Below are 24,357 nucleotides of genomic sequence, written 5' to 3' on the forward strand. Positions count from 1 at the left end.
GTCACTGAGTTTTCTCTACTTTCCATTTTAGCCACACATTTCATTTCATGTTGAGTTAGAGTTTCAATTTTGGGTCAGGGCTGCATAACTCCCGGTGTAACCAAAGTTTGGTTCAACTTTTTTGACAGTATTAGGGCCTATATGTAAAAACAAAATAGGTGGAAGACAATAATATTTCTTTTTGGAAATTTAAATAACTTTCCTTATACTTAGTATCATATTTCACATATTGTATACTTAAATAATTCCCTTATGCTGTACTATGAATGACAGCACAGTGGCACCTTTAGGAAAGCATAGAAGGTGCCATCTAAAGCTTTCAAGAGACTGCTTGTAGCTTCAGAAGCTGTTCATGGATAGCCTTTCACATTGGGCATGCTTATGGACATAGATGTTTTTTGAAGCAGGTAGTAGCATCTGGTCTACCTTTTCTGGCCTGGCAAAGTTGTGCCTGTTTATACTTGTGGGGGAGGGGGAAGAATATCAGGAAGACAATAGGACCAGAGATGGTATTCAGCCAATTCTGACAGGTTCTGGAGAACCAGTAGTGGAAATTCTGGAGAACCGGCAAATAGGCTGGCGGGGTTAGTGGGCTGGGGATTTTGCAGTAACCTTCCCCCAGGAGTGGGGAGGGAATGGGAATTTGCAGTATCCTTCCCCTGCCATGCCCACAAAGTCACACTCACAAAGTCACGCCCACAAAGCCAGCCACGCCCACAAAGCCACACTGACAGAACCGGTAGTAAAATATTTTGAATCCCACTACTGAATAGGACTGTAGGCTGATGGATTCATTTTAGCTTGTATATAATTGTTTTTTGCAAGATGTGTTCCAGTGTGAACATGTCCTGTATATTTTGGATTCTTTTTCTTTTGAGCAGCCTTCTTGTACAGGTTGGGCTCTTTTTGAAGGGATGTCTATATAACCAGGAAGAAATCAGATTTCTAGCTCCCCCGCCCCACAGACATTTAGAAATCAATTTGATACATGTGGATAAATGTATCAGATGTATTTTTTCCTTAAGAAATGAGGATGGGTTATATGGAGTTTCACATAGGAGACATTTAGGTAATAATTTCAAGGACCAAATCATCATAGCCCAGCCAGAAGTCACAAGGCTGTACCCAACAACCAAACACGTTGGTTCTACTTCCAAGAGTCCTGCAAAATTATTGTAGATTTTAGTCTACTAGTGATTTCCGTCACTTCAGTGTGACAGAGGTGGAAATAATTAATGGCACTTAAATAGATGATTTACAGTATTCATAGTAACTAGCAGGATAGTCATACTTGTTTTTAATTCATATTAAATGTTAAGAACATTAAGTTTCTCTCCTGGTTTTATGTACTACTTTTTCAAGTGTGGCATCAACCCCCCAGAAAAAGTTGTGACTTCTTGTAATAGGTAAAAGACTTCCTATCCAATGTTGGCTAGAAGAAGCCTTTGACGCCTTCCCTTATTACTTTCTGTTACACAGAGCTTAAGACTAATGAAATAGAATTTCAATTTGTAACCCACTCGTCTGTGTCAAGATTGGATTCATTCAATTCCATCTTGTTCGTGTGTGCATGCAATGTTGGTGCCACTCAGGGAGAACATGCTGATAGCACTTAACATTTAATTGCTTCTCTTGATTCTGTTTGTAAATTAGAGCCTTAAAGAATCTGGAGGAAGGCTGCTACCGCATCTTAATGTCTGAATTGAAATATATAAATAGAACCCCCAAATGCTGGAGCGACAGATGAAAACGATGCCTTCACATCAACTCAGTTGTGTTCAATATCGTGCCTTATCCTTTAAGAGTCTATACTCATTTTGATGGGTTCCTTAATTTCTAGCATTGCGAGAGACAATAATTTTATGAGCTACAGTGTATTTAAAACTAAGCCAAAATGCGGTGGAATCGACCGATTGAACAAATTCCATTTTCACCCTAAATTCTACTACAGATTGAGTGTAGCAGGTGAGTGAGTAAGATTGAATAAGGGTTCGTGTTATTCTGCACATGGAAGTTTACTTGCAATTGGTAAAACGTTGATAAAAGAACCGCTTCATTGATTAAGATATAGGTTCAATTTCTTACTTGGCTACAAAGATCACTAGTAAACTTAGTCAATTAAGTTTGGCCCAATTTCTACTTTCTTCTTTTCTTTTACAAGAGTAACAGGAGGAGGAGGAAATGCTTTAGAAGAAAGAGTAATAATGTGAAGCAAATATTTAAATGTCTTTTTTTTCTACATCCATCCATAAACGCAACATACATACTTGAAAGTTCCTTGGGAATCCTTGAGTAATTCTTTAAAAAGCCAATTAGAGAAAGACATTTCATTTAGTTCAAAATGCAATCAATTCATCTTACATAAGATGATATTACACATGGGACCTTAAAGTTATGGCCCACCAGACATCTCGAATGTGGTCCACAAGACCTCTTCAAAAGTTGTGGTCAAATCATATTATTTGATGTTTCAGAAGGGGAAAATAAAACAAAGGGGTCATTATGAAATTCGTGTAATTTAATTTTAGTTGACACTGACTTTAATGAAGTATATTTTGTTGCCCTGGCCTCAAGCGATTATTGCAGTGTATATATAGTTCCTCAAAGGTCAAGTATGGTTGTTGACTAGAAAAAGGAAGGTTTTCTATCCTAGGTCTTCTATTGTGTTGTCCAAAACCCAGAGTGTGCTACTATAGGAGTTGTGCTCAGTCTGCATTCTTTCTGCCTTTAGGAAAGGAATTAAGTCCTTTAACCTCCCTGCTTTTTCAATTGAATTGTGACTTTATAGAATTATTATAAAATGTGATGGTTTTGCTTTTTAATTGTTAATCATGTTCATTTGCCCTCTGGGCAAAAAGGTGGGATCTAAATCCTATATCTAAGTAAATAAAACATTTGAAGAATTATCCTTCTTTTCATTCTGTTACATGAGTTGAAGTGTTCAGGGATTTACTGTTTTTCCCTCATCTGAAATTTGCCCAAGGCTATCTCCTTCATAATCCTTGATACCTTTGCTGTATGGGACTTGGTCTGCTTACCTGTCTCTTTATCTCCACAAAGTCTGCAACTAAGACAAAAGAAGACAAGAAAGCTTCTGATGTTGACTGAAAGATTGGAGGGTAGGGGAGGTTTTTTTAAAACACCTTTCCCATCTGTTAGATATTTGGAATTATTATTTCTCTGTATGAGTGATAAATATGCCTAGTCCTTTCTTGGTTTTCTTTCGTTATTTGCTGTTTTGTTCTCTCAAAACTACAAAATTTGGGTCAGTTAGCCTGCAGGATAAAAATATTAATTTTTCATGTTCGTTTCGGCAGAGGCTTTGTCCCCAGAACCCATAATTGGTTTCAAAATAATAATTGTAAACAACTGAATATTTCAAGGAATGATTAAGGTCCAAGAAAAGAACATTCATCTAAACAGAGAATCTCAAATTTGAAACTTGAAAATCATACACAAATATGAGGTTTTGTATCTGAACTTGTGGAAAGACTGTTGGAAGAAACTGATCAGATGAGAAAGACAGTAAACAGAGTTTAGAGGAAACTGCTTGTTATTGTCCCTGTGGGAAAAGAACCTGGGGAATGAAAATTATTGATCTAACTGCAGGTTATTTTTCTACTGTCTCTAGTAAAAATTTAAACGGGATGATGGGGATTGTGCATTCTGTCTTTTGTCAGAAAGAAGCTCTCTTCTTTTCCAATCTTCCCCAACAATACTGGGCAATTTAAGGAAGCCCTACTGGCAGGTTACTGGCACCCAGGAGTGTTGTAATAACCCCTAGTTTCTTTCTCTTTGGAAGAGCATTGATATATCAATCATTAATCACAGCTTGACACACAGTGGTCAGATATGGGAGATTCCATTCTATATCATACAATCTGCATTTACGAAGAGGCAGAGGTAGAAGACCTGGCTCACATCCTATTTTATTGTTGCTTGTATAAGGGGGTGAGAGATAGGTACCTTGGTCTATATATGACCCATTGGGATTCCCACAGAAGTGGGTTGCAAGTCCTGGCGCTCCTGGTTTGCTCATGCTCGTGCGTGCATGACGCTTTGCGCATGCGCAGAAGCGTCGGGGCAGGTGGGCAATGTCCCCCACCGCCACCACTAGCAGTTCGCCACTACCCACCTCTGGATCCCAATATCAAAACAACTTACTTTATGTGCAGCCAGAACCTGAAAATAACATTTAACACAGCACAGTACTTAAACAAAATGGTTTGGTTGAGATCTGCATATGTGGGACTGATTGGGGTAGATTGTAAGGCTGACACCGAAATATAATTTCATGACATTTTATTCTATTTAACATATTTATGTATTAAATATGTTAGATATATTGTATCTAATCCTATAACTATTATATTTTACCCTACTCTTATTTTAAATTGTTTGTATAAGATTTTATTGGCGATACGTGTTTGAACCTTGTGCTTTGATATGGCCTATGGTCTAATCAATCAATAAAGCTATAATCATTAATCTTCCTGTGTATCCAGATTGGAGGTGGTGGCCTCATTGCAGCTTTATTACAAATAAGAAAACATAAAATGTAAAAAAGCCCACCCCACACATCTAGCTTTAAATATTATAATGCTGATATATAAGTTGGTATATAGAAAGATAGATACAGAACTGCCCTGGTCAGCTGTTGGCTGTAATCCAAGAAGTAATACATTTCTCTGGCAGACCACAAGGAGGCAGCGATCTGCTACAACGAAAATGCTTTTTGCCAGAATCTTCAAAAAGGTGAAAGAAATAATGTTTTCAAGGACATCTCCGGAAGTGTGAATAAAAGCCTAGGTTAAACACTCAGTTTTAAAGTAATAATATTAAATTTATCATCATACTATGTAGCAAGTAGAAATTTTTTAAAAATGGGTACAAACACATCAACCCATGTCTGTAGAAATAAACACAATAGAAATAACATTTGTTGTTATGTTTTGCTTTGCCTGGATCTAGGAGAAAGAGGAGCTGGTGCATATGTGACTCCCCTGTGGGGATATATATTCTGTATTTGAATATGCAGTCTAGCATGCAGGCTACATTCACAACAGGCTGTCGTCCTTTTCCTAGATACATAGTGAAGCTTGCAGTGGATGGCCTTTTGCCGAGACTTCTCAGAAACACCAAGGTTAAAATTTAAACAGGTATATTTGTTTACTTACCCAGAAGCCTTACTCAGCTTGTCTTCGCCTTGCCATCAACCATCTGGAGATATATTTTTGTGCAGGAAAAAACACCTGCCCCACATTGCAGGTGAGGGCGGAAGCCGGTGCAAGATGGACTGCTTCTAATGCAAGCGCAGCAAGTTCTACAAGGCTCTTCTGGAGCAGTTTAAATACAGTTGTCACCATCTAAAAACCTTCAAATAACTTCAGTTGCATAATCATATCCTGATCCTTACTATCAGCTGCCTTGGAGTTCATCTTATGGTTCATAAGAGCCGCGGTGGTGCAGTGGTTAGAGTGCAGTACTGCAGGCTACTTCTGCTGACCACCGACTGCCAGCAGTTTGGCAGATCGAATCTCACTAGGCTCAAGGTTGACTCAGCCTTCCATCCTTCTGAGGTGGGTAAAATGAGGACCCAGATCGTTTACTCTGTAAACCGCTTAGAGAGAGCTGTAAAAGCACTGTGAAGCGATAAATAAGTCTTAAGTGCTATTGCTATTCTCTTTTATACTTTTTGATGAGATGCAGAAGCCTACCTCTACTCTTTGTCTCCCTGGGATTCTGTTTGTTTGAACTTGAAGGCTTGGTCAGTCTTGTGTGATAAAGTAGCTTCTTCTAGTTCAGGGGTGTCAAACTCGTGTCATGTGTCACATGACGTATCGTGACGTTTTCTGCCTTTACAGAGGCCTGTTCTAGTTTAACGTCCCTCAGATCTGCATTTGTAATAGGCACCCCTTGGAATAAGGGGCTAAAGTGGGCATTGGAAATGCACCGAAAGCCTTCCAAGAGTCCTTGAGGAAATAATTCCCAGACCTACTACTGGGGGAGCTGTGAGCGTATTTGTGAAAACTTGTCATCTGCTAATGTGGCATCAGCTCTGCAGATTACTGGAGCTGCAGCTCTCCCGGGGGTTGCAGAGCCCAACACTTCTTCTAATGTAATGAGTCTCTTGCCTCCTCAGAGCATAGCTTGTTTTTATTGTTCTTTTTGGGCTGCCAGGTTTTAGCCTGTGTATCATATACTTCATAGAATAAATGGTTGCTTGGGTTAAAAAAGAAGAAGAAAGGAAAATAAAACGAGAGTGCGAAGTTGAGTTGAAAAGTTAACTCTTGCATAATTATTAAACTGCCGGATTTGATTTGTTTCTGGATCCTTATCTGACACGGCAGATAAAGTTTGTGTGTGTGTGTATAATATGCATATGTAGGGGGGGGGGACCCCTGGTTCATTCTTCATATAAATAGAAGATTGAGTTTTGCCTGGGATTAATCAAAGCTTTATGAATAATTTGATTTTATTAATCCAACCTTGATCTTCTCTCCCTTACATTATTTAAATCAGAGGTATCTATTCTGTATCTGTTATGAGATGCCAGGTTGTATGTAACCCCCCCTTATCTAAAAGCTTTGGGTCCCTGATTTGTTGAGGCCAAATTGCTTTTTTATTAAGGTAAAAGGAAAAAAACTAACAAATGCATACTATGATAAGCAAATTTAATTTAACCTTAACCTTAGAATTATATTAACGAAAAGCCCCCTTTTTGGATGAAGTACCTGGCAAGCTATTCAGAACGAGCAAACAAATGCAACACCAAAAATGCCTACCTTGCCCTTCCATTCCTGATGATGGCACACTTTCTTATCTCTTATGCTGCTGAAAGTGCTGCTCCCTCTCTTCAAAAAGCTTGGAGCTATGAGCAGTTTGCTGGAGGAAAGTACAAGCCATTCCCATTGTTTTGAAGCACAGCTTGACTTCCAATTAAATAATTTTCCACCCACCTTTCATCCCCAGATGTAAGAATCCCTCATCTGTGGTTGCAAAAGTCCTGCTTTAAAATATGCAGACTGTTATTACACTGTTTACTGGTAAAGTTAAAAGATTACATTGTTCGCAAGAAATATTGTGGATGTGGTATCTTAAATTAAATTTCTCTGTATTTTGTACTCAGCTAAGATTGTTGCACTTGCGTTGTACTATTTTAACTATCCACAATCTCAGATGTAGAGAGGCTACCATTCCCAGAATTCTTAGATTGCAAAGGCTGGAATTGTGGGAAATGTATTCCTAGTTTATTTAGGGATAATTGCAGAGGTGGGTTCCTACCAGTTTGCACCTATTCGCTAGAACCGGTTCGTCAAAACTACCGAACCGGTTAGAAGAGGTTCCACCAGTGGACCCGGAAAGCAGGCCACACCTACAGAAGAGGTTCCAAAATTTTTTGAAACCCACCACTGGATAATTGGTTACTGCCTTACGACCATATTGAATGCCAAATTTCTTTTGCTAAACAAGATAATTGTTAAGTGGATTTTGTCCAGAGGTGGTATTTGGCAGGTTCTGACCAGCTCTGGAGAACCAGTAGCAGAAATTTTGAGTAGCTCGGAGAACCAGTAAATACCACCTCTGAGTGCCCCCACCCCCATCTATTCTCTGTCCCCCGCCGGAGTCCCAGCTGATTGGGAGGAAATAGAGATTTTGCAGTATTCTTCCCCTGGAGTGGGGTGGAAATGGAGATTTTACAGTATCCTTCCCTTGCCACACTCACCAAGTCACGCCCACAGAACCGGCAGTAAAAAAAAAATTGAATCCCACTACTGATTTTAGGATCTTTCTTGCCACAGTTAACTGAAACCCTGCATTTCTTAGCACAATTGTCAAATGTATATGGTTTCCTCATTGATTTTGCTTGTCAGATTGTCTTAGAAAGTGATCACATGACCTCTGGACACTGCAACTGTCATAAATATGAGTCAGTTGCCAGGTATTTGAATTTTGATCACGTGACCGTGGGGATGCTGCAATGATCATGTGAAAAACGGTTCTAAGTGCCGTTGTGACTTTGAATGGTTACCAAATAAATTATTGTAAGCTATAATTTGAGCAGTCACATAGCTTATTTGGAAAAACCACCATATTATATGGTACCATCAGAGTTTGAAGAAGTGTCAATTTTTTAAAAAATCGTGCTAAAGCATTTCTTAATACATTGTTGCTTGAGAGATTTTTTTAACGGGGGGGGGGAGTTATTAATGTCTTTATTTTCTAAAACAATTCAAGAGCTTCAACTTAGATTCTTCAATTTGTCTTCAGTTGGGCATCCTCCAAAATTGTTACTGCATTAAATAAATTTAATAAAATAAAATGGATTGGTAATCCTTTGGGTATACATAAACACATTAAAAATACAGTTTTTACAAGATACTAGGTAAAAATAGGTCTAAAATTAAGCTAAAGAAAAGTTAAGAGAAAAAGAATATAGGTAGTCCTTGACTTATGATGGCAATGGAGTCCAGAATTTCTGTTGCTAAGTGAGATATTTTATGACCTTTCTTACCATAGTCGTTAAGTGAATCACTGCAGTTGTTAATTTAGTAACACAGTTGTTAAGTGAATCTGGCTTCTCCATTGACTTTACTTGTCTGAAGGTCGCAAAAGGTGGTCACATGACACTGAGACACTGCAACGGTCATAAATATGGACCAGTTGGTCATAAGTGTGAAAAACGATCATAGGTCACTTTTTTCAGTGTCGTTGTAACTTTGAATAGTCACTAAATGAACTGTTGTAAGTCAAGGACTATCTGTATAGATGTTTGAGCTGTAATTCAAATTGTCATTTTTGGTTCTATATCCAGAAAATATATTCTTGGTTCTTACTGTAGAAGATTTGTTTTGACTTCTCTGATAAACTGGAAAGAAATTACTTTGTTTTGCCAGAAGCCTCAGCTCTTCTTCCTGTATGGGCCATTGGATTTAGTATATCTTGTAACACAGAGCAAAGAATCAATAAAGCCATTAGTCAGCGCTCTGTCTAGCTAGAATCACTGATGAATCAGTTCACATTTCCCTCTGGGTTTATTTAGTGATGTATGTCAGAAGAAAGACATAGCATAAATAAGGTCTTAGCCTTCCAAACGGCTATCCTGCCTAAAGTTGAATTTACTATCATCCCAAGTTTTTCACCATACTTTCCATCATATTTTCCATATTTAAAATTTTAAAGTGAAATCTTTTCTGGCTGGTTCTAACATCAATTTGCCTCGGAAGTCTGATTTTAAAGTTTTGTTTAAAGCTATTAACAAATATAAGAGAGTGATCAACATTTGTAGCTCAGGGTTGAAATAAGGGGTGCTCGGTGCTCTCTGAGCTTGGCTGTTTTCTTGGAAGATTTTTCATTACCAAACTATGTAATATCATCAGTGCATTGATGATGTTACCTACCTAATTTAGTAATCACAGGCCTGCAAGAAAAACCAAGCTCAGAGAGCAGCACCAAGGACCCCTGATTAACATTTGTATTTATGTATTATTTGTACATTCATTCATTCGTTCTATTCAATAATTCAGTTTATACAGCTGCGGAAGTTGAGACTTACTGAACAGATACTTTCTGATTGGGTTCTGGAACTTTGCATGTAACCATTTGCAATGTTCTCCTTTTTCTTCTCATTGTGACCTAAAAGGAAAACAAGCACTCTACTATAATTTTAAAATGGGAAGATCATTTTAGGTTTGCTGGGAATTTGCTAACAAATCCAAAGGAGATTTTCTTTGAGTGAACAGCTATCTTCATGTTGCTTTCCTTTTAAATATGTATAATATTTTATCCTCTTTCTTTGGCCTCCTTTGTATTCAAAATTCAGATAGTCTTCAACTTAGAACCATTCATTGTAAGAACTGTAACCCAAGAAAGCGCCTTAGGCAATACCCTCTCTAGTTCGCATGAAGATGAAGGGTAGGTGGAGGGAAATGCATTCAGACTTTCAAGGTAAAGGTTCCCTCGCACTATGTGCTAGTTGTTCCCGACTCTAGTGGACAGTGCTCATCTCCGTTTCAAAGCCGAAGAGTCAGCACTGTCCGAAGACGTCTCTGTGGTCATGTGGCTGGCATGACTAAATGCCAAAGGTGCACAGAATTCTGTTACCTTCCCAACAAAGGTAGTTCCTATATTTCTACTTACATTTTTTACGTGCTTTCGAACTGCTAGGTTGGCAGAAGCTGGGACAAGTAACAGGAGGTCACTCTGGTACGTGGCACTAGGGATTTGAACTGCCGACCTTTCTGATCAACATGCTCAGCGTCTTAGCCACAGCCACTGTGTCCCTCTAAGGTTATGTTAGTATAATATTATACAGGTAGTCCTTCACTTACAATCATTCATTTAGTGACCATTCAAAGTTATAACAACACTGAAAAAAGTCACTTCTGACTGTTTTTCACACAACCATCGCAGCATCTCCATGGGGGTCAAAATATAGGTGCTTGGCAACTGGCATGTATTTGTGACGGTTGCACTGTCCCTGGGTCACGTGATCACCTTTTGCAACTTTACAATGAACAAAAGTCAGCCAGGAAGCCAGATTCACTTAACAACCATGTTACTAACTTTTAATAACTGCAATGATTCAGTTATTAACTAAAAAGTTGCAAAATGGGGGCAAAACTCACTTAAATGTCTTGCTGAGCAATCACAATTTTGGGCTTGGTTGTCATTGTAAGTCAAGCACTATCTGTAATAAAGGTACTGTATTTTTCAGACTATAAGACACACCAGAGTATAAGACGCACCATGATTTTGAAGTGGTAAATTAAAAATAAAAGGTTTTGCACTCTGCAGGCCTCCCAAACCCTCCGCACGCCTCATTTTTTGCTTTGGGAGGTTTGTAGAGTGCTCCTGGGGGCGGGAGGGGAAAAAATGAGCAAAAAAAATTAACCCATTTTTCACATGCCCCACTTTTTTGAAGAAAAAAAGGGGGCATGCAGAAGCTTTGGAAGACTTGTAGAGTGATCCTGGGGGGTTGGGAGGGGCAAACGAACAAAAACGGCCCATTTTTTGGTCATTTTTGCTCTCCAAAGCCCCCAAGAGCACTTTGCAAGCTTCCCAAAGCCTCTGTAAGTCCATTTTTGCAAAGGGGACAGTGTTTTGGGACGCTAGTGTATAAGATGCACCCAGTCTTTTTTTGGGGGGGGGAAGGTGCGTCTTATACTCTGAAAAATACAGTAGTATTAGCATGGGTAACTTTGGTTTCTTAATCTAGTCTACTTTGAAAAGTTGACAGTATTTTTAGCATTGAGCCCACACTCTATAAATAGTGGCAGATAGAGATAGTTTTCTTGGCAGCTGTATGGGAAAGATTTGCCTCTTTCTAGGATGTGTTTTCAAAAAAAGTTTTATCTGGGAAGTAGTGCCTAAATCCTTTTTTTAAAAAAAGTGAAATCACAGCATCAAACTCCAGCAGGAAATGAGTGAAAATCAGGTCTTTCCTGCTTATTTTCAACATAGAACAAAGAAAAAAAAATACAAGGATTTTTGTAAGATAGGCTTAGGGCAAACTCAGTGCAAAACACCAGATTTTCCTAGGACCTTCCCAGAAATTTATCTCCTGTCCACTGGCAAAAACATGTCCTCTCCTTATTTATTATAATCCTTCCCTCAGATGTGGGCTCTTCTGTGGTCAAAAGAGTTCCACTCATGGCTTAAATAAATTACAGTTCCTTGGGCTTTATCTTGGGGAACTCTGCTTAGTTAAAATTGAAAGCAGAAGATTTTGATCTCTCCTGGCCTGTGGGAGTAGGAGGATGCAAGAGGTTCATTCACTTAGCAGGAAACACTGGTTTCCTGTTATGGCTGAACTGGGCCAGAGTGTCTCAGCTTTTATTCCCCCCCAGTACCCAAAATAGAAAAACATGCTTAGAAGTATTTATCGCCTTGTTCAAGGGCATGGTGAAGATTCCTTGGACTTCACTGGCTTGGAAGTTTAATAATAGCACGGCAAACTTTGTTGATATATAGATACCCTACTTTAAAAAAAAAAAAGATAAAAATACTTTGTGCCAAGATGGGAAAGTGTGCGTGTGTGCATGTCCTGTCCTTTTTTCAAAATTTCTTCCATGTGGGAATAATGTTAAAGAGCACAGCCCTTGGAATGCTTGCTTAGAATTAACTCACTGGAAGTTAATGCTCAGATACAGGTAGCTCTTGACTTACAACCTTTTGTTTAATGAATTTGAAAGTTACAATGACACAGAAAAAAGTGACTTATAACCGTTTTGACCGTTGTGGTCATATGATCAAAATTCGGATGCTTGGCAACTGGCATATACTTCTGACAGTTGCAGTGTCCCGGGGTCATGTGATCACCTTGGGATCACATTGTAATGCCTGATAAAGTCAATGGGAAAGCGAGATTCATTTAAGAACTGCGATACTAACTTATAAACAGCAATGATTTGCTCAACGAATGAAGCAGGAAAGATTGTTAAATTGGAGCAAACTCAATAACTATCTTAGTTAGCAATGGAAATTTTGGACTCAGTCATGGTCGTAAGCCGAGGACTACCTGTATTAGGATTGCATGCACTGAGTTTGCTGAATTGTTGTGGGCAGGGAGTTTACAGGCAACAGCCTTGTTTAGCTACTTCTTGTAAAATCTTAGTAGGCAACAACTGCGGTCCTGAACAGATTTCTGTGTAAATATAGTGGTACTTTGTTACTCATCATTAATTGGTTCAGGGAGGTACAATGAGTACCAAAAGCAATGAGTACCAGCCAAATTTTTCTTATAAGGAATAATGTAGTGCGTCACAAGGCAGCGGACACTGACAAGTTCCAGTTTGTGAATTGAGTACCAAAAAACGATGAGTAATACAATTCTTTTGTGTCAAAATACATTGAGTATCAAATTAGATGGGTTTCAAAACCCATTTTGGGGTTTTGTTGAGTACCAAGGTACCATAGTAGTGTAGAAAGTTGAGTATTGTAAGATATTCCCTTTCCCCCCCCCAGTTAAAAAAATTAGTTTTGGGGCTTCTGCTGTTATTAGGAATATATTTGCTGCATAATTATATTATTTCTAAACAGATAATTGGACAGTTCAATTAACATTACAATGCTAATGAACAGTACTAGTAAAAACACTGCTAATGAGTCTGAGTTGCTTTTGGCAGGCTGGTTTAAAAAAATAAAAAAATAAAACAGCAGATGTGGGCTATGTGAATTCCCTTTGTGTAATTGTGAAACCATGGTTACATGGTATATAATGTTGTGAAAGTAGTATTATTCATGCACTAAGACGGGGGGTCAAACTCAAGGCCCGGGGGCCAGATCTGGGTACTTAGATCTGGCCCACCGGGCCCCCTTGGAAATGGCAAAGGACCCGTCCGTGGTGCTGTTGCCAATGAAAACTGGCTCCCAAGCTCTGTTTTTGGCTGCCACACCCTCCTGCAACCCTCTGCCAGTGAAAATGGAGCTTGCGCATGGCCCTCCTGAGCTGCATTTTCACTGGCAGAGGGTTGCAGGAGGCAGTGGCAGCCGAAAACGGAGCTCTGGAGCCTGTTTTTGCTGACAGAGCGTTTGGGCCGCCACAGGAGCCCCTGAGGAGTGACATCGAGTTGGCCATGCCCACTCTGGCCACGCCCACTCTGGCCACACCCACCCCTCAAGGTCAAACACACCTCAGATGCAGCCCTCAATGAAATCGAGTTTGACACCCCTACACTAAGAGAAGATGGTGAAAAATGAGAATAGTTTAAAAACTGCTGCCTAGAAAGAAGTAAAGATTTAAAAACATTCCCAGACAGACTTGAAAATAATCTAAAAGGTTGTAAGTAATTTTTACATGGTTTTTGTGTTCCGTATGAAGGCACATTGATCCAAATATATTTGTAGCAATTTAAATCAGCTGAAATACTCCGGCTTTGTAGAGAAGGAGATAAATGTGTTCGGTGCTTCTCATTTTTTTGGAAATTGCACAGAGAAAATTAAAGGTAATCTGTGAATGTTTTCAGGCATAATGGCAAGAAACAAAATGGAAATCAAATGCCCACGTAGTTACAAAGTCTCTCTAATTTGTTATTTAGTGGTATCAATAGAACCCCTCCATTCTTTCAAGAGTGTTTTGCATGTGGAAAGCAAGACATTTCTGGGCACAAGAAAGTATTAATTCCTTGCCAAGTAGGAAGAGCTAGTCTCTTATAGGCTAAGTTTCAATTTTAAGTAGGTTTCGTGATGTGCTAAATATTTAGGTATTAATATTTCCCCTGGCTGGATCGGCAATTTAAAATGATTTATCTGCTGTCATAATAACAGCACGTTGAAATGACTTGTCGGTATCTTGGTTTGGGAGAGAAGGCATTGGGGAAGAGAAAAAATGATCGTAACCAGAAAACGGCTCTGAGCTGGATTTGGAAGGTGGGGGGGAAGAGAGGGAATTACCTTCCAAATGTTTGTCGCTGTGAGCTGTTAAAAAAAAAGCACACACATTAGAATGCCAACCTTAATCTGCATTGCAATACGTGGGCAGCATTGCTCTTGTTTTCAGCATATGGGCTGCTCACCTTGGTGATTGTTGGCATTGTTCTTTTCTTCTGAATAGCCCAGTGTGGGTCTATAGTCTCCTTGCCAAAGAATATCAAATTTCTGCACAATAATGAGCTACTCTAGCAAAGGTGAGGTGGCATGTTAGTCATGTACAATGCAATGCACATTATTTTGTGTGCCGACAATGTTTCTTAACATTTATCAGTGCAGATAATTCAGTGGCAAGACTCTGCTATATAGATTGTTGGTAAATTGCATAGGAAATAGGCATTTCTACTTAAAACAGGAACAATACCATTTAGACCTACCATATATACTGCCCCACAACGCTTTATAACACTTCTGGGTGGTTTGCAATGTAAGCATTATTTGCATATCCCCCCCCCCCCAATAATCTGGGTCCTCATTTTACCGACCTTGGAAGGATGGAAGGCTGAGTCAACCTTGAGCCTTGTCAAGATCAAACCCCAGTCTATGGACAGAGTTTGTCTGCAATACTGCACTTAATCATTACGCCACCAGGGCTCCGAGGAATTTATTAATAATTAAAATATTGAATTAGGACCAGAAACCCAGATTTAGATGTACTCCAAGACACGGAGACACATTGGCTGATTGTGGGGTAACTATTCTCTCAGCCCAGACACGTGATGGTTGGGGAAAATTTGAGAAGAAAGTGTAACTAGTTTTTGACTTTTAACCACAATTAGGGCCAGAATTTTCATTGTTAAGCAAGGTGTTGTTAATGAGTTGTGCTTGATTTTATGATCTTATTTTTTTGGCATTGTTACTACGTGAATCACTAAACCATGTCATTAAGCAAATTTGGCTTCACCTGTTGTCTACTTGTGGGAAGCTGAAAGGGAAGGTTGCCAATGGTGATCACATGACCCCAAGACACTGCAACTGTCACAAATACATGCCTGTTTCCAACCATCTGACTTTTGATCATGTGACCTTGAGGATGCTGCGATGGTCATAAATCCAAGGTCCAGTTGTAAGTCTTTTTTTTTCAGTGCCATTGTAACTTTGAATGGTCACTAAACAAATATTTGTAAGTTGAGGACTATCTATGCATATGTGTACCACCTTGAGCAGGTTAGGAAACTAAGGTGCAAGTCACATGCATGTAGCTAAGATGGCTATGAGTTTTATTGTAAGGCCACTAATTTTTCATCATCAGATAAACCAGCAGTGGTGTGACTAACCTAAACATCTCCGCCTGCAGCGAATCAGAACAGGTTTTGTCCTAGAGCAGCAGTCTCCAAACTCTCTGGCTCAGTGGACCATTGGAGGTAGGGGAGAGGGGATGGTTTCACAAATGAGCTTCATGCATGTGTGTTTGCCCATCACTAACATGGCCTGGTTCTATAAAGGATGCACCCCGGCACTGGGCTGAGGTTTGGGGGTTTGAGATTTGTTAGCGCCCTCTCTGATGGCATGCGAGCCATTGCCCTAGTTCAGCTCTGCCGCGCAGAGGGGCGGGGCACAGGTGCAGGGAACTCGCTCTGAAAAAGGTTAGCTATGATTATCTATTAATCTATGGAAGAGTTGGTTCCTTTGTAATGAGAAAAAAAAACTGGATTATATTTTGTGAAACAAAGTGTAAGAATATAGAGTTGTAGATTCAGTGTTGAGTGTGTGTGTGTGTGTGTGTGTGTTTGTGCGTCCGTGCGTGTGTGTATTGGCAGAATAGAAAACTCGAGATTTCCTCTCTAATTTCAAGGACTGTCTTTCTACTTGAGTAAAGGCTAGTACCTTTTAATCAAAAGTACTTATTCATAACAAAGGAGAACTGTGCTTAAATTAGATAAGAAAATATGGCTGTATAAAATTAGATTTTGTTGAGGAGGGGGGAGTTAAGCAACCCAGTATAATCAGTACTTTTTGTGTAAAAGATATATATAAAATGAGATAGTCACCTCACTTATGAAGAAGCTTTGCTTTGCTTTTAAGGACAAATAATCCTTGTGTGGTTTGACTTCCAGGTAAGTACTTAGTAGAAGGTGGATATCTTTTGATCTATTGCATATATCTTCCAGGACTTGATATTAACACAGTTTAATGTTTTTTTTATGTGTATGGCATGCTTAAATTGTAGCCTCATCTAAGCCCCAGATCTGCAGGAATTGACTTTTCTTCCATAATAATGATCATTTTATAGATCTTGTTGAGCAGAATAGCCTCCATCCCACTATCTTGTGAAGATGTGCAGACTTAATCAGAAGTTTTTCTTCTGTAGCCTTGAAAATAAAGAATAATGATCTCCCCGCCCCGCCTCTTTTTAAAAATGCAGCCACAGGCATTGCATTAATGCAAACTCCTGAATATAGCAAATTTAGCTTTGTTAGTCTGAAGTTCTCTGAATTCTGCATGCATGGTATATTTAACGCTACATTATGCAATTAACTGTGCAGAGAAATTAGGCTAGGAGTCTATAAATGCTGCAGGTTAGGATCATGCCACATAGTTTAGTATTAGTTTCGGGATGCTGTATTTTCAGATTTTATAGAGCCAATGGCTTGCTGCTTTCAGTATCTTTCCTACTTTGTTTCATAGTCCAGTTAACTGGTTTTCTCTAGTTACTGTAGTAATAAACACCAGGCGGTGTTACAGGTTACAGGTAGAAAGGATAATGCCCCCCCCCCAACAAAAAAAACCACCCACCCCTCCACAGTTAACATGGCACTGTTTGAAAATTGATGCAAAACTTTTAAAAATGGAGGTAATATTTGCAGAAAGCTGGTTCTACAATTTGAAATGTTGTGCCTGACTTTATGTCCCTTTTTGCACAATTGTTAAGCGAATTTACTGAATCATGTGGTTGTTGAGAGAATTTGGCTTCACCCATTGGACTGCTTGTGAGAAGTTTGGGAAGGTTGCAAATGCAATTGCAGCTTTTATGGACCAAGTACAAAATTTAGATGGGGGGGGGGGGAAGGTGAGTCTGCATAGATAATGTAGATCAGGGTTGTCAGACTCAAGGTCCATGGGATGCTTAGATCTGGCCTGCAGAGTCACCCTGGAAACAGCAAAGGACCGGCCCATGGTGCCTCTGCCAACAAAAACGGAGGTCTGGAGGGCTGCCTGTCGCCCTCCCAAGCTGTTTTTGGCTGTAATGGCTTCCTGCAGACCTCCACCAACGAAAATGGAGTGTGTCCCTCCTGGGCTCTGTTTTGGCAGAAGACTGGGGAATATTGAGGTGGCCATGGTCACCCTGGCCACGCCCACCCCATCCACGCCCACTCTCACACACTCCCCCGAGGTCAAATGCAACCCTGATGCCTTTAATGAAATCGAGTTTGACACTCCTGGCGTAGATTATTCATTAAACAGGCAAGACTTGTTTTCTGAATAGAATAGAATAGAATAGAATAGAATGGAATGGTAGAGTTGGAAGGGGTTTTGGAAGTCTTCTAGTCCAACCCCCTGCTTAGGCAGGAAACCCTATACCATTTCAGACAAATGATTGTACAATCTCTTCTTAAAACTTCCAGTGTTGGAGCATTCACAATTTCTGGAGGCAAGAGGGTAAAAGCTGGACGTGATAGAGCGTGCCTTGAGGATAGAGCTTGCTTATGGAGGGACACACCATTTTGTAAATGTGCTCTCTCTGGAACAGTCTTTTAGCATAAATGCCTTTGATATTTTCTCAAAAATTACAAGAAGATTATTATCTCCCAAGATTAGCCTATAATTTAAAAGGGTAATTGAGAACCGTGTGTGAGAGACAAATAGCTCATCAGATATTAGGCCCCAACCCTACATTAATAGCCGTTCTTACATGGAGTTTGGACATCACTGAGACCTTAAATATTACACAGTTACAATGGAATGATGTGTTTAACAGTGATCGTCAAAAGGGTAGACTTAAATACCCATGACCATGTTATTATAAGGGGATTGCATTGTTAAAATATGATGATACTTTTATCTCCGCATAAAATGTGGTTAACAGCAGTGTTCAAAATATTTATTGCTACTTGCTGGGTTGAGTGCCCCGTACGGATTTTGATCTCGGAGGTGATTTGGACAGCGAATGAGGCATTGCACCCTTAAAAATCCATCCTTAATTGTCATATAAGCAAGTTTCGTGACCCAGCTGGCAAATCTTTTTTATTCCCTTCCTATACCGAATGATCTCGTTTCCCCCAAAAGATGTTGCTGTCTCCTGCGGCTCTCCCTGCCAAAGGCTGGTTGATTCTTTTACAAAGCATGTCATTAATAAACAAAGTCGGTGTCGGTGTCATTGCTCAACTCCTGAAGAAAAACATCATGGTTTAATTTGTCCACGCTTTGTTAGTGACTTGAAAATCGGTGCCACAAAGACCTTTTTTGACTGGCAGGCGGCGTTGTGCTCCCCCCCCTTGCATCTCTTCCCCCCTCTCCTGCACACAGGCGTTGTGACAGACAGCCCTGCGGTGTCACAGGGGTAAATAGATGGCAGGTAAGAGGCCTCATCTGCATTTGTCAGCCTTACCGATTGCTCTTCCTTTTTCCAGTCCAACCTGAAAGCATGTGTGTTGGGAATAAAAATTGCATTTTAGCTATGGCAGGTTGGCAGTAACCTTTTCACAACATACCTCTTTTAAAACCCGAGGCATCAGACCCAATGCTACACGGGGCTATGCATGGGAATTGAGTCTGCAAAAGGAAGATGGGATGTGGTTGCAGACTAAATTGATAACAGTGGGACTGAAATTGATTTCGAGTTGTCCTTTGTTTTTGTTGAGTTGTTCCTTTCCCCCGATTGTCTGTTTTGGAAAAATAAAAAGATACAGATTTCATATGCCTGAGAATAATAAGCTGGATCGGCCAATAATGAGTATCCTGTACACCAGGAGTGTCAAACTTGGGTCGTCACGACATCGTCATGTGATGTATCGGGACTTTTCCCCCCTTCACTAAACCAGGCAGGGGCGGAGCCAGCACGTGACACATCTGGCTCACAGGCCATGAGTTTGATCCCCCCTGCTGTACACCGTTAACAGGATCCCATCTCCTTCCCCATGGGTGTTTTTCAGAGTTATAGTACAGGTAGACCTCAACTTAACGTCCATAATTGAGCCCACCATTTCTGTTGCTAAGTGACAGTTGTTAAGTGAGTTTTGCCTCATCATATGACCTTTCTTGCACATTTGTTAAGTGAATTGCTACAATTGTTCAGTTAGTAACATGATTGTTGAGTGAATCTGGCTTCCTCATTGACTTTGCTTGTCAGGTCACAAAAGATGAGTGTATGACCTGGGGAATACTCCAACCGTCATAAATATGAGTCAGTTGCCAAGCGTCTGGCAATTTTTATCACGTGACCATGGAGATGCTACAATAGTCGTAAGTGTAAAAAATGGTCATAAGTCATTTTTTTCAATGCCTTTTTAACGTTGAATTATCACTAAATGAATTGTTGTAAGTCGAAGACTGTATGCTTAGGAACAACAATGGTTAAGAGCAAATGATTGGTTCATGCAGAAAGAAATACAGCTGAGGTTACTTCAGTTTACTAAAGTCTATTCAATGTTTAAAGCAGAGTAAATACATATTTTGGCAAGCACTTTTAGAAACTCCAGAAAGTTTTGTACAGGCGTGTCTTGATTGCTATCCATTAATATCCACAATACTTGAGTGATAAAAGGACACATTTCATTTTGCTTCGGGCAAATACCATGGGCTGTAGAATTCAGAGAAATAAGTGCTATGAGGGAGAAGAGGCAGCAAGAAATGTAGAGATTAATTGATTTTTGCAGAATTGCAAAAATTGATCTGATTCAGGAAACTGGTTGCCACAACACCACCTTTTATTTACAAACCTTTTTGTGGCAGTTGTTAAACGAATGCTACATTTGTTAAGTGAACCCACTTTCTTTGGTGTCTTTTTGTCATCAATGAGAATTAAATTTTGGAAATTGACAAAAAAAAAATCACATGGCCTTGGGACACTGAAAATAGTCAGAAAAGTGAATCTGTTTCCAAGCGCCCAAAATGTGATCATGTAACCTCAGGGGGTGCATCCATCGTAATTTCAGAACTGGGTCATAAGTAGCTCTGGGAAGTCTGTCATAACTTAGAACATTCACTCTATGAGGACTACCTGTAATGCATTTTATTATTCTGTAGTTGAAACAAAATGTTGCTTGATTTGTCTCTGATGCAGTCTTTCTAGATATACGGGTAGTATCAGGCATGCCTCCTTCAATATCCAAGAAAGAAAAACCTCAACTCCATTTGAATAAAGATAAAGTACTAGATATGAATTGAAAGCAGCGAAAAGAAAAGCAAGATCCGAGCCAAAAAGGTGCAAAAATGTACATATCAAATGTTTACCCAGCACCCTCCCCCCAATTTCCCAACCCAATATCCAATAAGCAACTCCCTAAGGTGTCACGTGGGGTGCATCTTCAAGAAGCCTCATCAGGTTGGTATGCGAGATGGTTGGCCTTGACCAAGACCAAACACAGGCCACCAGCATGCGCAGAAGATGGTGAGAACAAAACTCCCTTCTTCATAACTCCTCCAGCACCAGTAATTCCCCCTCCCAAATATCTCAAGCCCCCTCCCTCCCCATTTCTATGGCAGCCGACAGCAAGCAAGGAAATTAGAGGTTGACAGGTAGTCCTTGACTTAACGACCACCATTGAGCCCAGAATCTCTTTTGCTAAGTGAGATAAGTTGTTAAGTGAATTTTGTCCCATTTTACAACTGCCCTTGCCACAGTTGTTCAGCAAATCACTGCCGTTGATAAGTTAGTAACATGATTGTTTAAGTGAATCTGGCTTCCCCATTGACTTTCCTTGCCAGAAGGTCACAAACCCAGGACACTGCAACTGTCATAAATACATGTCAGTCATCAAGAATCTGGATTTTGATTACATGACCATGGGGATGCTACAACAGTTGTTAAGTATGAAAATAGGTCATAAGTCACTTTTTTCAGTGCTGTTGTAACTTCAAATGTTTTGTCAAGGACTATCTGTAAAGTCACAAGTAGATGGACTATTTGAAGATCTTAATAAAAGTTACAAAACTTTCTGTGTGGATTACCTCTCTGAAGCGCAGACTGATAAAATGAACTAAATTTACATGTGTCAATTACACACGCATGATTGAGCAACAGCATCAGTCTGGCCAAGGACCTTGCCGTTCACAGAGGCTTCATTACTTTAATATTTCAGGGAGTGTTGTGAATCTTGGCTGCATTGGGGAGGGATTTAATTGCTCTCTGCCTCAAGATAATAATTTCTGCCATCATAGAGAGTGAAAGGATATGAAGGAAAGATAAAGCAAGGTACCTGCTTAATCCAAGAGGACCAGTTGTGGATATATGCAGCCTGAAGGCTTTTAACTTTTTAAGTCAAACTTTCAGCATGTTTGGTGAAACAGTCAAATGGGATCAGTGGTGGGCCCTGTGTCCATCACATGAACTTGCGCAGCACACGCCTGCAGTGTAGACATGCGTCCTTACCTCCTGCGACGCTCCGCAGTGCCTCCAGGGCGCTCCAGCTGCTTGGCAGAGCATCACGCAGGCGCCGTACACTCTGTGCACGTGCGTGGAAGCGCCAAAGAGCTCAAATACAGGTAAGGAGGGAGTGAGGGCGGGTGGGCCCTCCAGAGCACCATACCGGAACGGTACCCAGTGCTCCGGGCAGGCACCAGTACCCACCACTGTTATTGGATATTGGACTGGATATTGAAATACCCTTTACTTGGTGTGTTTTTTTGGCAAAAAAGGGACAAAAAAACCAAAACACCTTTCCATCAGTACCCAGATGAACATAAATTCCAAGCTTAACATCAGATCAACAATCAAGAAGTAAATATCAAAGAACTGCCAAACAAGCCTGCAGTAATCAGCCCAACTGAAGAACCCCTTAAGACTACTCCCACCCACACCAACAGGAAAAAACCACTAGAACATGGCTGTCAAACTTGCCCGTGTCATGTTGCCATCACGTGACGTTTCACAACATTTTCTCCATTCATGGACTGGGATGGGCGTGGCCTGCAGGTGAGGCATCTGGGCCGTGGGCCACCAGTTTGATGCCCCTGCACTAGAATAGCCCTTGAGGATATTATCTACTTTGGGTAATGAAACAACTGCAAGAAAACAAGCAACCTCAAAGAGAATCAAGGACCTCTCGTTTCAACCCTAGTTACAAATATTCTTCTTTATTGTTACATCCAGCCAGCAGGGTGCTTAGATCTGGCTTGGAAACAGCAAAGGCTCTTTCAAGCTCCGTTTTCACTGGCAGAGGATTGCAGGAGTCCGTCCCAGGCAAAAATAGAGCTTGGGAGCCCGTTTTTGCTGGGCCACCACAGGTGCTCCTGACACGAATGATGTTTAGCTGGCCATGTCCCCCCCCCCCCCCCCAAGAACAGCCACAACCCTAATGCATTGAAATCGAGTTTGACACCCTTGGTTGAGGGAGGGAACTCTTCATTTTTACTACAGGGATCTGAAGCCGTGTGTGAATGTTTCTTAAGAATGTGTCCTCCTACACTGTCTTGTCTAAATATTTGCACCTGCAAGTCCATTCTGGACATATGCATTAATAGAAGATGCTTTATATGCCTCAATATTTTTGTTTGTCCAGCACTGTTCAAACTGCTGGATTCTTGTTAGCTTAATTCTCTGCTATGGAACTGAAGAATGGATTTGGCAGTGCATATTTCCAGGCTTCCTAAGCAAGACAATGTCTTCACAATAATGCATCTCATTTGAATAAATGCATGTTTTCCAAATTTCGTCTGTGTTACCTCTTAATTTTCACAAACACAGTTGTACATCTACTTTGTTCCTTGACAGGTTCATGTTTAATTTATTGGAAAATTATACATTTTCTCTGTGTATTTTCTAATAGGTTTTTTTTTTTTGGCAATGTAAAGCAGTTTCTAAGTGAACTGAACATTGAGAAGATCTGCTGCCAGTTAATAAATATGTATCTGTAGACCCCATTATTACTGTTAAGACCTAATTGTTAAACTTATTACTAGCTGTGTTAAAATATTCCCCTTTCAATAAAAGAAGAAAATCCTTGCAAATTATGAATGAAATATAAACAAAAGATTTAAAATTCACAAATTTTCCAGAGTGGGTTTGCAGGATGGTCCAGTGATGGTATTATCACAGCCAATTGGCCTCAAGACTGGGTTGAAGCTGAAGCCACGCCTCTGAACTCCTCTCCTCTGACTCCAGTTTCAATCCAGTCTGGCCAGTGTAGAGATTAAAAAATACTGACTCCTGAAGATAATTCACCATTACTGACCCTCCTCAAACCAGCGCGGCTCCCTGCCTTACCAAGATCCTACCTCCTCCTTGTAAGTCTCTGTCGGTGGCTGCGGTTTTCCAGCTGCCTGGGGTTTGAATTTTCAGATCTGGGAGGCTTCGGTGACTGGGTTGCTGCTCCGGCGGCCATTTTAGCCGGCGACCATGTGGAGCCTTGATCCCTTGTGATCGGCACTGGAGGGGGCTAATGGGCTCTGGTTTCCAGCCCAACAGCCCCTAAACGGATCGCTAATGAGCAGAGGGAGTGCAGAGAAGAGCGTGAAGCTCTTGGTGCCAGGAGAAGCCACAGAAGCGGCTGGAGCAGAACTCCCCGGAAAGCCACAGCAGTCCCAGAGGGCTCAAATCGTGGCAAATTCAAATGAGAGGAGCCGTGAGGGGAGGAAGACTGGCTGAAGCTGCTGAAGAGGAGATGAGGGGCAGATCGTGACGGAAGCGTGAGGAATAGCCGTAAGTAGGAAGCGTGATGGCGGACAGGGCCCCTTCTCCTCCTATGTCCCCTGGGAAGGGTACCTCTTCTAGGCAGCGGCCCATTGCCTCATCCAGGAGGCTTAAAGCTTCAGCCAACTCTCACCTTT

General features: G+C 40.5%; 1 protein-coding gene across 5 annotated transcripts in view; it reads left to right on the top strand.

Moving 5' to 3' along the window:
• Positions 1-24,357, top strand: part of PTPRG (protein tyrosine phosphatase receptor type G) — a 722,188-nt gene that overhangs the window by 19,942 nt on the left and 677,889 nt on the right. The gene's annotated exons all lie outside the window — the stretch shown is intronic.

The sequence above is a fragment of the Thamnophis sirtalis genome, unplaced genomic scaffold (assembly GCF_051295495.1).
Source record: "Thamnophis sirtalis isolate CommonGarterSnake01/CBP01778 unplaced genomic scaffold, rThaSir2_p1.2 scaffold_3, whole genome shotgun sequence".
Lineage (NCBI taxonomy): Eukaryota > Metazoa > Chordata > Lepidosauria > Squamata > Natricidae > Thamnophis > Thamnophis sirtalis.